The sequence below is a fragment of the Chenopodium quinoa genome, unplaced genomic scaffold (assembly GCF_001683475.1).
Source record: "Chenopodium quinoa cultivar QQ74 unplaced genomic scaffold, ASM168347v1, whole genome shotgun sequence".
Lineage (NCBI taxonomy): Eukaryota > Viridiplantae > Streptophyta > Magnoliopsida > Caryophyllales > Amaranthaceae > Chenopodium > Chenopodium quinoa.
Window position 1 is genome coordinate 421,354 of NW_018742493.1, and position 13,361 is coordinate 434,714.

The 13,361-nt window shown below is 33.8% G+C and overlaps 1 long non-coding RNA gene and 1 pseudogene across 2 annotated transcripts; one reads left to right on the forward strand and one right to left on the reverse strand.

Annotated features, from left to right (window-relative positions):
- Nucleotides 1-4,906: 4,906 nt before the first annotated feature.
- On the forward strand, nt 4,907-9,768 carry LOC110719820 (annotated as a pseudogene).
- Nucleotides 9,769-10,425: 657 nt separating this feature from the next.
- LOC110719865 lies at nt 10,426-12,330 on the reverse strand. 2 transcript variants are annotated; one of them, XR_002511179.1, is made up of 4 exons: nt 12,146-12,330; nt 11,995-12,041; nt 11,224-11,432; nt 10,426-11,138 (listed from the first exon to the last, which is right to left on the reverse strand). It is a non-coding gene; the product is annotated as an uncharacterized LOC110719865 (long non-coding RNA). The 2 variants fall into 2 exon arrangements; XR_002511178.1 differs by having other exon boundaries at nt 11,112-11,432; nt 12,146-12,328.
- Between the last annotated feature and the right edge of the window lie 1,031 nt (nt 12,331-13,361).

The window sequence follows — 13,361 nt, forward strand, 5'->3', positions numbered from 1 at the left end:
ATAATATTCAAAGCAAATAAAACACATCATATTCCTATGGAAACTAAGCATGATTCGCTCTTTAGTCATGCCCATCATGAAAACGCTTCATCACTTGAAAAACTTCTCTCTACTTGTCTCCAATACTCGCCATTAGAAATGGGTCGTTGTAGGGCCAAGGTAAAGACAAGGCCAAACAAACATACAACACACAATCAGCAATGCCGAGTACATAAGCGTAATAAAACACACTATCATGCTTTCATCCTATCATCACACAACTTACCTTGATACACCTATAAACAAGCATAAAAGACATTCGGCACTTAACTAGACAAATACCAATTTTCATTTAATTTGATTACGCATCGAATGGGTTTCACAAACCTGCCCCAATAAAGGGGTACTAACACGGGAGCTAACCGTTTCAGTATAAAAGAACCACTCGTAAGTGGCAAAATTCCTGCGCATAATAAAAAGGAATATACAGCGTCATGTACTCCTAGTAGAAGTTATGGTCAAATATAAAGTCGCATAACTCCCCCTATATGTTCATACTCAAGGTATATACGTTCCAAGAGTTTTGGTGCGTAATCTCTTTTACTTTATGTTGCTTTACATATTATTATACTAGGTGATGACTCTCAAACCATAACACAATCAAACATTATAATTCATTCAAGCAATCAAACAAACGCATTTAATTCTTGAATAATTAGTAACCACAAAAATTTAACGTTGAATCATTTTTAAACTACCTCGGTGTTAAGCGCAAAACGCACCACAAATCCTATCCCTCGGTGTTTAGAACACCTTAAGTGCACTTAGGCACAAAAATATAATTTAATCCTCGTGTACATAGACACTTAAATAGCTCATTCCTCATGCTTATAGCATCAATAAAGACTATATGAACCATAATAAAATTTCCTTTTCATATTCCAAACCAAATTAAACATTTAGTTTAATTAAACATGCCTTCCATCATAATAATAATAAAAGTGTGGTTCATATCCAACATGCCAACATATTTAATTCCAATCACCAATTCATCATAAATAATTCATACCTCACAAATCATTTACCAACATCAATCCAATCAACAAATTCCAACCAACACCTATCATGATACTACCTATAATTAATTTATCAAAGTCTAGCATGGTTCTACATATTCAAATAATTACCAAGTACGCGAACGTACCTTGAATATGATCTCAAAATAGCCACGTCTAAAAAAAATCACTCACTTGGAAAACTCCTACAAACCAAAATTACAAAGAGGCATTATTACCTATTCAATATAAATTTCAAGCAATATATACACTCCTTAAATCATTCATAAATCCCTTAAAACAAGCTAAAATTTAATTAAAAACCTTTACTTTTAGGAAAAATTCATGTGAATAATCCGACCTTTAGGCTATTCCTTTTTAATAATCCCACCTTTCGATTATTATTTAATAATCCGACCTTTGGGGGTCTTTAATTTTTATTGGTCCCAACCGGTCATATAACCTGTTATAACAGGTTACATGACACGTGGCGGCCTGTGATTGGTCAAAAAAATAAAATTAAATTTTTTTTTTTAAAAAAGTAAGATTTTTTAAAAGAAAAAATTAAAAAAAAAAAATCAGAAAACCCATCCCAGCCCCCACCACTTCCCTGACCACCCAACCCTACCGCCCACCGGAATCCCAAACCTAGCCACCCCCATCCCCACCCCAATCCCCCCTTACCATACCGAAAATCCACCCAAATCCTCTCGCCAGCCAGCCACCCCCCTCTTCACATCCCGTCGCCCCTCCCCCTCCTTTCCCTTGAATGAACCACCACCATCATCCTCGTAAACCCCCTCGATCTCTCTCCTCGAAACAACCACAAGGCGAGGGAGGTTTTTAGGGTGGGGTAGGGTGTTCAGGCGAGATAGGGAGGGGAAGGGGGTGGTCGTTCATCCCGAGGCGGCGCAAGGGGTAGAGGTGGGATGGTTGATTGGTCGTTCAAGCCTTAGGTGGGGATGGGGTGGTGGTTTTCGGGGGAGGTCTGGCTGTCTGGGGTGTTGGTGGTTTAGGGGAGGTGGTCGGAATCGGGGCGGGGGAAGGAGGTGAGGCTGGTGGGGTGGTTTTGGGGTGAGGAAGAGTGATTTAAGGGGGGTTGCGAGCTTTGCGGCTAATGGTTATGCGGCAGTTGGGGTGGCTTTAAGGGCCAATTATGGAGGCGCAGGAGGGAGGAGGTGGTCTACAGTTGGTCTAGGGAGGAGGGGATGGCGCTGGGGAAGGAGGACTAATTTCCGGTGGCCGGATCTGGAAGAAGGATGGTTGTGGTTATGGTGGTTCTAGAGTTTGAGTTTGGGTTTGGGTGGTGGTGGGCTGGTGGCTGAATTGGGTTTGGGTTTTTTAATTTCTTTTTTTTTGTTTTTTTTTACCAATTATGTAATGACACGTGTATTTTAAACCAAAAAAAAAAATTACCTGTTCAACCGGTTTCTGGTCAAATGGGACCAATAAAAATTAAAGACCCCAAAAGATCGAATTATTAAATAATAATCGAAAGGTCGGATTATTAAAAAAGAATGGGCTAAAGGTCGGATTATTGCCATGAATTTTTCCTTACTTTTATTCCCAATTAATGGGTAATTAACATTCCTTTCAAGAAACATAATTATAGCTTATATATAAAAATTCCAGCTTTATTAAATCATCTAAAATTGCTGTAATTGTGTTTTAAAACACTTATTTCAATAATTTAAATCACCCATAAACAATTTCCATCAATATATATCCCAGGGTTTATAATTTGGGGCTTTTTAATTCAAAACCAAATCTGAAAATTTATATACATCATACTTAAAATCAAACATCATAAAAATCATCACAAAACACAAAATCAATAATTAGATCAATGGTGGATTTAATTTAAAATCAAAAGAACAAATTATTTTTTTTAAAGGGGCGCACGACGGTGGTGGCTGTCCGGTGGTGGTGTGTGTGGGTGGTGATGAAACAAAATAAAAATAAAGGGGAAGGGGAAAATATGAGAGAGAAAGAGAAAATAAGAAGAGAGAGAGAGAGAGTTACCTTTGGATATTCTCCACCTTGGGGCAAGGTTCAATTTGCCCATGTGATGGGTATTTATACCCCCCTCTCTAAACCCTCCTACTTAAATTCCCCTTTCTACCTTTAATGATCCATTCTCCTATTCAAACTAGTATTTTGACTTTCCTTAGATACCATTGGCATTAAAATTTCTTCTTATAAAATAATATGCCCCAAAGTTTCCAAATCATGAAATAAAATATTTTCAAGATTGTTAAATAATTAAAAATAAACTTTTAATTAAAATAATTCTTTTTAAATTAATGAAACACCATAAATAATTCATTTCGAATTATTTAAATACCTTAAGAAATACTTATTTAAGTTAAAATATGTATAAAAATACGGGGTATTACAATCGTAGGCGGCATTATTATTTCCCAACCTTTCTCCATTGAGCATTTGTCCCTAAAAGCTTCGAAGCTAGCTTCCAAGGTAATTCTATCCCCGACGGACATGTGTGTCTCAGTCTAGTTGTTATTGTTTATTATAAAATAAAGATAATAATTTAAAACCGTTCTAAATGCAATTCAATAATAATATCTCTAAATTCTTCTCTGGTATTCTCCCTAACTTGTAAGGAAATTTTTATGAAAGGTAAAATATTCTAGTTGAGCCGTCCCTCAATTCCCCTTCATTCCTTCTGAGATTAGTAATTAGTAATATATACAATGTACAAACTACAAAGCCATTACAAAGTATATATGTAGTTAGCCTAACATATTATCTAGGAGAATAATAAGACTACTACTCCGTATCTAGGAGAATAGTTGACTGAATATTTACTCACATAATGTTAGCTAACTAAGGAAAATATTCCAACTTCCTAATGTACAAAAATTCATATATACAAAAGAAATATGTAAAACAAGTACTATAAAAACGATTATATTCTGTCATATACTCATATGACATATAATTTATATTTAAACCTTACGCAATTGGCTAAAGAATAAAATATTATGGAGTACAAAGATAATTGGTCTTTAACGTGTTATTGAGTAATAGTCCACGAATTATATTAACTTATCAATTTATAATGTTCCCATATCTTATCAAATTTTAATTGATTATTGATTTGGGTAAAAATACTCATGCTACGTGGCCCACTCAGAAGGGGACACGTGTCACCCCAAGACAAGTCCAGTAAGGGCCACTCACCAGCTGACACGTGGCACCTCCAATCAGCAAAGGAAAAAGGCGGCCTTCAGGGCCCAATTCCCGAGAAAGCCGTAAAACGGTGCAGCCCACCAAATCTAGGTCAAGATGACCTAAGAGAGGGCACATTTTCGAATGACCCTATAAATAGGGAGATTTCCCCCATTTCAAGGATACGTTAATTTATTGCAAACACTGAATTCTCTCACATCAGAGAAAACACCTGATCTCGGAATACGAGAAGATCTCACTTTACCTTTTTCGCACCTTTTTATATTGTTCGATCGGTTCTAACTTGGTCATCGGAGGCAGAGCTCCTATCATCCGGAGTCTCTGTTATTTTCGCCCAAAATCCAGACTTAATGACGTAACTCTCCCGAGGAATACAGAAAACCCCGAAACAATTATCATTTTCGTCATCACTTTTCCATAAAAGAAACTATTTATTAATATACTAATGTAACAAGTAACAACTATTGGCAAACGTCAAGGAATGGAGGTTTTTTTTTTTTTTTTTTTTTTTTTTTTTTGCATGTACTGCGTATAATTGATCATGCACCAACTATAGAGCCGCCACTCCCTCCCTTCTCTCTTCCTTAACTCTCTAAGGTTCACAAAAATTTGTATAACGTGGCTATTTTCCCAACCCATTATCTCTTATGATCAGATGAATTAATGACAACCAAAGGTTGACCAACTTAGCAGAAGATAATCAAGCGGATTATAATGTTGATGCTCAATTTAATCACGATGATCCATATAGGACTGCTTATCACTTTCAGCCAATACGATATTGGATGAACGGTATTTTTCTCTTATTGACACTAATAATTTACTCTTCCTAGCTTAATTATTCTATTTAATGAGATATCTAAATTGTGTTTAATTTATTATTGGATGTGATTGGATTGTTCGTTGCTCAATGTTGGAATGGTTTTTGGGTTGACTTTCTGCAGATCCAAATGGTTAGTTTTCTCTTTACCTATTCTTCTCTTTATGTTTTTATTAGTTATATTAATATCATGCAATCATATAATTCTCCGCATAAATCATATTGGTCTAGTTTAGTTTACTTCATATGTGTTAAGTACATGCCTACAAGTTGGTCGGGTGAAGTTAGGTCGGTTAGGTACGTTTCATTTTTTGTTTGAATCATGATAGTTTTGGGTTGACCATAGATACACAACTCTTTTTTAAAAACATAAAAACATTTATAAAATGTTATAATATACTTGTAATATGTAATTGGAGCTAGAATATAGTAAAAATTGAGATTAGAATTTTTAAGACGAAGTACATACTCCGTATAACGTATATACTTCGTTTATATAGTAATTTATGATAAATAAATAAAGATTGGTGTACTTGGTTGAGAAATTCACTTTGACATCTTGAGGTCATGAGTCATGAGGTATTTGGAGATCAAGATTTCCTCACCTTTATATAAGGTAATTAAGCGAAATCAATTCCAAATACATAGTTTTGAATTTTGAAAATCCTTATTTTATCATTAGTATACAATAAATTAAAATTGACTAGTTTCACTTTTACCAATACATTAATACAAAAATACATTAATACAAAAAGTTGGGTTGACCGCGGGTTGATTTCGATCTCCAAGTCATGAAATTGTGTTCAAAATCCGGCTTTCAATTCTAAGGTCGATTTTAGGTTGTATTTTGTGTTGAGTCAATTGTTAACTCTTTATATATGTAATATATACCACTTGCATGGTTATTTAAATTTCGATCCGATCTGTTGATTCAAAATTACATCACTAATCCAGATCTTAAGATAAAAAAAATTTGAGTGGTAGAATCTTAATGAGATTCTAGGATCTTACGATCCAATAATCTGATCCTATTTATGTACAATAACAATTTAAGAAAATAAGTTTTTTTTACAAATAATAGTATTACAATTTAGTTCATATTCATTTGTCACTGTAAGTATTTATTGGTCTAAAAAAAATATAAAAAATTACAAGATTTATTTTTACAAAGGTTTTGAAGTTGATCATACCTAAAGCCTTGATTTTGACAACATATATCTTATCAATTAAAACTTGTGTTATGACATGTAATTGTTTGTAATCTTAAAAGTTAAAATCAATTTAAGTGTTGACCTTATGTAAGCAAAACAATGTCTTTTACGATTAGTATGCAATTTGTATCACAATTTAGCAATATTAACACTATTTTTCCATTTTATAAAATCTTACAATCTTATGATCAGATTTTAGGCCCCCTCGTAGATCCAATATAATATTCCACTTTTAACAATCTTGTCCACATGGAAGAAGTTTGGGATGCTTGCTTTGTGAAGGGTCTCTACACACTAGCTAATTTTATGACTACCTTTTGTGATATATAGTTATTATAATCCAAAGTCATATAAATATAGAATCTTGTTATAATGTATAATTGTATATTTTCATAATAATTTCTTTCTGTAATTTTTACTGTACTTATTAATAATTATTGATAATTATTAAACTTATACATTAACAAACATGATTAAAAAAGAAAACAAAAAAAAAAATGTCAACTAAAAAAGAACAAAGAATAGATACCGATTAATAATCCAATACGGAGTAACCCTTTCCGATTTATATTTGATAGTTTGACTTCCTTTTCATTTTTCATTGATGCATTTTTATTTTTATTTTTTGACGGGGAACCTCCTTAGTTCAACGGAAGAGGTTTAATTTGTTTATATATAATATACTAGTATATATATATTCAAGTATCTTAATATGGTTACATTTCATTACTAAGCTTATTCTTTTTTGTTTATACATTATAGGACCCATGATTTACAAGGGAATATATCACTTCTTTTACCAGTATAATCCTGAAGGTACATTCTGGAAACCTGAATTAGTCTGGGGACACTCTACATCTACTGATCTAATCAACTGGACAACACAACCAAATGCCCTTATTCCATCTTAGCCTTACGATATTCGGGGATGTTGGTCGGGATCCGTTACCATACTCCCCGGAAATAAACCGGCCATCCTATACACCGGTATTGACAGTCAACATTACCAAGTTCAAAACCTAGCCTTGCCCAAAGATTTATCTGACCCTTACCTTAAAGAGTGGGTTAAGGTACCTCAAAATCCAATAATAGTTGCCACACCCAACGTCGATCCCTTTAATCTTAGAGATCCAACCACTGCTTGGCTATTACCGGACGGTAAGTGGCGAACCATTATCGGTACGCAACAAGGGAGGAACGGATCAGCAGCTCTTTACACAAGTGAGGACTTTGTAACTTGGAGCATCGTCGATCATTTTTTACGTTCAGTTGTAGATTCCGGAATGTGGGAATGTCCTGATTTTTTCCCGGTCTATGTCGGAAAGTCAATAGGTGCTGATACATCTGTTATTGGTGACGACGTTAAACATGTACTTAAGGTAAGTTTGGTTGATGGTCAAAAGGAACTCTACACTATTGGAAGGTACGACATTGTTAACGACTTCTATATACCGGATGAGGGATCTATTGAAAGTGTTTCGGGTTTGATGTGTGATTATAGTAGATTTTTTGCGGCAAAGACATTCTTTGATAGTATGAATAATCGAAGAATACTATTCGGGTGGGTTAATGAATACTCAACCACAGAAGATAACATTAAAAGGGAATGGGCTGGACTACAGGTATATATAGTCACCCTACAAAACTTTTGTTTGTCCTTCAATTTCTAGCTTTTTTTTTTTTAATGTGTGCATACAAATTGATTATACTTTGTATATCTTGTAATTTTGTTTTTGCACTCAAGGGAATCCCAAGAACAATTGTGCTTGATGAATCTGGCAAACAATTGGTGCAATGGCCAGTCGCGGAAGTTGAAACACTACGACATGGTCAAGTAGACTTACCTTCTCAAGTAATTAGAGGAGGAGGAGTCATTGAAATAACAGGAATCACTCGCTCTCAGGTTAATATATGCATTTTCCTACAATTATGGTTTGGTGCATCACAAATATTTTGTCTTTTGTTTGAAATAATTTGTGGTGTAACTATTAATTGGTTTATCTTTGCATATCAGGAAGTGATTTTTAAAAAGTAACTTTTGATAAAAGAGAGTAATTATATTGATGAGTTTTATTCATATCAGCTTTCTTTTGATAATTTTAATATACGAATTACTAATGGTGTTCAATCCCTTGGTTAATATTGTTAAAGGCGGATGTGGAAGTTTTATTCAAAATACCAGAATTAAAGGATGCTGAAGAAATGGACCCAACATGGACCAACCCAGAGACATTGTGCCACGAAAAGGGAGTATCTGTTGAAGGACGAATTGGGCCATTTGGGCTGCTAACACTTGCTTCTACTGGCTTAGAAGAATACACTGCAGTTTTCTTCAGAGTTTTCAAGGACCCAAATACCCCAAACAAATATGTGGTCTTAATGTGCAATGACAAAAGCAGGTAACCCAACAAGTTTTTTTGTGTTTCACCATATTTGCTGACACAAAATTTTGATCAATATATAATATCTTCACGTTAAAACGATTCAAACAAGTATAAATATTGGTAAAAAAAAATGGTGTACGTGAATATTTTAATTTTGTTTCTACCTCGTAAAAGTTTTCTTTTTCTCACTAATAAATAATAAAAAAAGAAGCATAAAAGGTTAATTGAAAGATAGAAACATTTGTAAACTTAATCAATTCTAAGCTTGTGTTTGCAAATTAGAATTTATCATTAATTTTTATATGCTTTATAGTTATACCTTTATTTTTCTGGTTACATAGGTCTTCTCTAAATCCAAATACTGATAAACCAAGTTATGGAACGTTTATGGATGTGGATCCTACTAAAGATGAGCTATCTTTGAGGACTTTGGTAAGTTCAAACAAAGTTTTTACAACTAATGGTGTTAACACATCACACTTTCATTCATATTTACAATTGGGTGCATGTAGAATTATTAGGTGCAATAAAGTTTGACTTTTTACTCATTTGATGATTATTGCTTTTTTTTTAAAAAAAAATAAAATAGATAAATAGTTTTAAAATGAGCAATCAATTATTTTTTGGTGCACCTCGGCTCAAATGGAAGATAATAGAATATGTATCAACACAATTCCAAAAATTTGTAAAAGTTTGACATTATTAATTTTATTTATTTATCTATTAATGTGACAGATTGATCACTCCATAGTGGAGAGCTTTGGTGCTAAAGGGAAGAGTTGCATAACTGCTAGAGTTTATCCCACACTCGCAATTAATGACAAAGCAAAGTTGTATTTGTTCAATTATGGAACTGAAGATGTTTCTATTACTAAATTGAGTGCTTGGAGTATGAGGAAGGCTCAAGTTAATCTTCCGAAAGATACTAACGAGGAAAACTAATGATTTGTGGTTACTCATAATTTCTTTTGTTTTATATTCAATTCGTTTGATAATATGGAAGAATATGTGAATTCAATTCTATTTCCCTACAAGATAGTGGCCGATGCCATGCTATCTATTTATCCTTTTATTGTATTTTATTAGGGAGTTATATGGTTTTACTTTACTTTAAAGTAAGGGTTTTACATGTAACTAAATTTATTTTCAATCTATTTATTTAAATATAATAATATTGGGTTATTTTAGCTCATTAATAAATTCTCTATGTAGTATTTCCTTTGTATGTTGAAATTGTATACAGGTTTAAGAGAGACACTAATTGGGAAGTTTTTGGCTTCTCATTAAATTCTCTACGTAGTACGTTTTAAGTGATCGAATTTATGGTTGAGTATAGCGTCTTGCCTTCTCATAAAAATTTAAGTTACTTGCACCAAAAAAAAAGAGTTACAAATCCCTAAAATTACTTATTATATTCTTCAATTTACAAAAGGGCCGGTTAAAATAATTTGTATCATATTATGATTACTCCGTACATAATTTTGATATGCATTTTATCATGTGGCTAATAAAGTCCGTATTTACACTTTAGAAAATAAATAACTTTCAACAAATCCACAAATCAATTAGGGTAAAAATGATGCAAAAGAAAAGAATATTACGGAGCATTTTTACTTTTAAAGCAAAATAGATTGAGATATTATAGTTCTTATTTTAAATTAGAAGTTCAAAGGGGCTAGGGTTTTTGTTAGGTATTTGTAAAGGACAAATGATGTAGACAAAGTGTGATCCTATATTTTACAGAGTATTATTTTGGATACCAACTCTCACGCATAAAACTGTTGTAATATAAGAAGTATTTCAAGGCTACAATAAGAAGTAAACAATAAGACCGAAAAGTTGATCTTATGACAATGGAAAGAGTACAGTGTGTCGTGAAGCAAATTCACTGACTTGAAAATGAAATTCCAGCGCAACCGCAGTGCACAATTGTATTCGCCGGCACATTCGCTAAGATTAACACACCACTTCCACACAAATGCACTTTTGGGTGGAAGGTTGGACCCAAGTAACTTATGCCAATATAGAGTATCTGTTTAAGCTTGTGTTTGAAGGTTATGTTCAAGTGTATGTAATTCAGAAAATGAACAAGCTATTTATAATCAAGAATGTAAGATGAAAAGAATGAATCTAGACATCAAAAGGGTGATTAAATAAGAATAAAGAATATGATTTAATCACCATAAACTAGGGGTGTTCATATCCGGGTACCCGGATCTTCGGGTAGGTGATAAGTCGGCCCGTGTCCCGTCCCGGATAATTCGGGTACCCGGATTTTATTTACTTTTTTTTTTAGATAAGTTTGTACCTAAATCCTGCTGTATTTTTGTACAAAAAATCTACTATATATACAATAATAAACCTATTGTTTTGTTTAAAAAAATACTGCTGTAATTTTTTTAAAAAAAATCTGCTGTTGTTTTTAAAAAAAAAACTTGTTTTTACTCAACCGTCAACAATAAAACACCTGATGTATTACCTGCAAATGCAAAGTAACTGCTGTAATTTATAAACAGTAAAGAGAACAACAAGTAAATACCAATGGACAACAGAACATGTCTCACCATAAAGTCTCAAAAGATTTTTGCTAATACAAATTACAACAAGATGGACTCTTTTCAGCTTTTGGTTTCTTCCTTGCTCTTTTCTTCTTAGGCCATATTTTTGGAGCCTTCTCCAAAACCTCTGCCTCATCAGAATCTTGTGCTTCAACTGCTTGACTTGAATTTGTCTCCATCAATTCATCATAATCATCATCAAATGTTGACATTTTCTGGTTAAAAAAAGAAAACGGTATAATTAAGTATTAAGTAATCAACTAATCATATATTCATATGATATAAATGATTATAAAACAGAATACAAAAACAGAATAATATAAATAAAAACAAGTAAAAAAAATGAAAACAGAATAAAAAAGGACTGAATAAATCAGTAAACCAGCAAAGATTTGAAGGCAAGTAGTTTAAAGATTATGAAAAATGAGCAATCTGATTTCAAATGCGTAGAGGAAGCCAGAGCAAGTTGCCATCAGAATTTCAAGAACACAGGTAACTCATCAATTCATGGCTCTATCAGACCATATGTTGATATATATACACACCAAATTCGGACATACCAAATTCGTTGCCCTTTGCCCACTCCATAATGTAACAGAAGACTAGATCTAAGCACACACATTTAACAATCACAAACCCCATAACAGAATTTCAAGAACACAAGATATTACACACACGCAACAACCCATCAAATTCCTAACCCAAAGAACACCGACTCCACCATCCATAGTCAACAACACAACAAATTATAATGAACAAAAATTACAACAAACTAACCTCAGGTGGTGAGAAGAAAATGAACAGGTCCACGAAATGATTTAGATCTAGCAATTGATGTTAAACAAAATAATTAGATTAATATTAACTAAACTAAATACCATGAAAAAAACTTCAAAAATACCACAAAAATAGTACAAATTAAACTAACCTGAAGTTTGAGGATGAATCGAGTCGAATTTGATTGATATTTTGACGGAATTGACGGAAGTTTGAGGAGATGTAGTGCACTAGAGTAGTAGGAAATTAGGGATGAGGCGCAAGAGAGAGAAGAAGAAGAGCTGCGTGTTTTTTCTTTTTGGGAGTTATTGGAAGTTTGGAACCCTAGGTTTAGTAAGTGGGCTGAGCTGGCACTAGCAGTGTTAAATTCGTTTTATTTTTTAAAACGTTTATCCGGGTACCCGATAATTGCAAAGTTTGTCCCATGTCCTGACCCACGAAAGTGCTATTTTACCGGGACGGGTACCCGACCCGAAAATAACAGAAAATTTTGAAAATTTTCCATCGGGTTTTTTGCGGTCATCGGGAATTCGGGACGGGACAATCGGGTTGGGTTTTTTTGAACACCCCTACCATAAACATCTTCTTTAATGGGGGGTTACAAAGGATCATCAAGAGATCAAGGAAGAATCCAAGGGAAGAAGCCCGTTGGAATCCAACGGTACACCATGTGCCCCGATCAGGCAGACAAGGCCCGATCGGGCGATCAGAAGAAAGTGACGGATTTCGAAGCTCCTCACACCCGACCGAGCATGACTCGCCCGATCGGGCGAGCGATGATCTGTTTCCAGGCTTTCACTCGCGCCCAACCGAGCCGAGTTCCGCCTGACTAGGCGGCTAGGATTCCAGCACATCCATTATTATTCCTCGCGCCCGATCGAGCAAAGCTAGCTCGATCAGGCGGATGCTCAATGCAATAACACTTTTTCCTCCCTTTATTCCAACAAAAACTTTTTATTTTTTGATAAACTTTAGGAATGTAATGTTAAACATTATTGTACTACCATTAGCTGCAACCAAAAGTTCTCCGATCTAAACAAGATGATTAAAAATTAAGCAACAAGTATAAAAAAATTCATCTAAGTATAGTGGTTAGTTAATAATATTCTTTTTTTGGGGTGCTTCAGAATGGTTAATTTATAATAATGCAATATAATCAAGTCATATTATATATTATAATATCCAAATCATTGACAGACAAACTAATTGGTGCATTTGAACATACCATACACTCTGTTCAATACAAAAAAAAAAGTAAACGCAACACCTACCCTTTCAAGTTTCAATCTAATCCAAATCAATAATCCTGATTATATTCTTTCTCAGCAATAATGATCATTCCCAACAATGGGAAATGCTTATTGTTG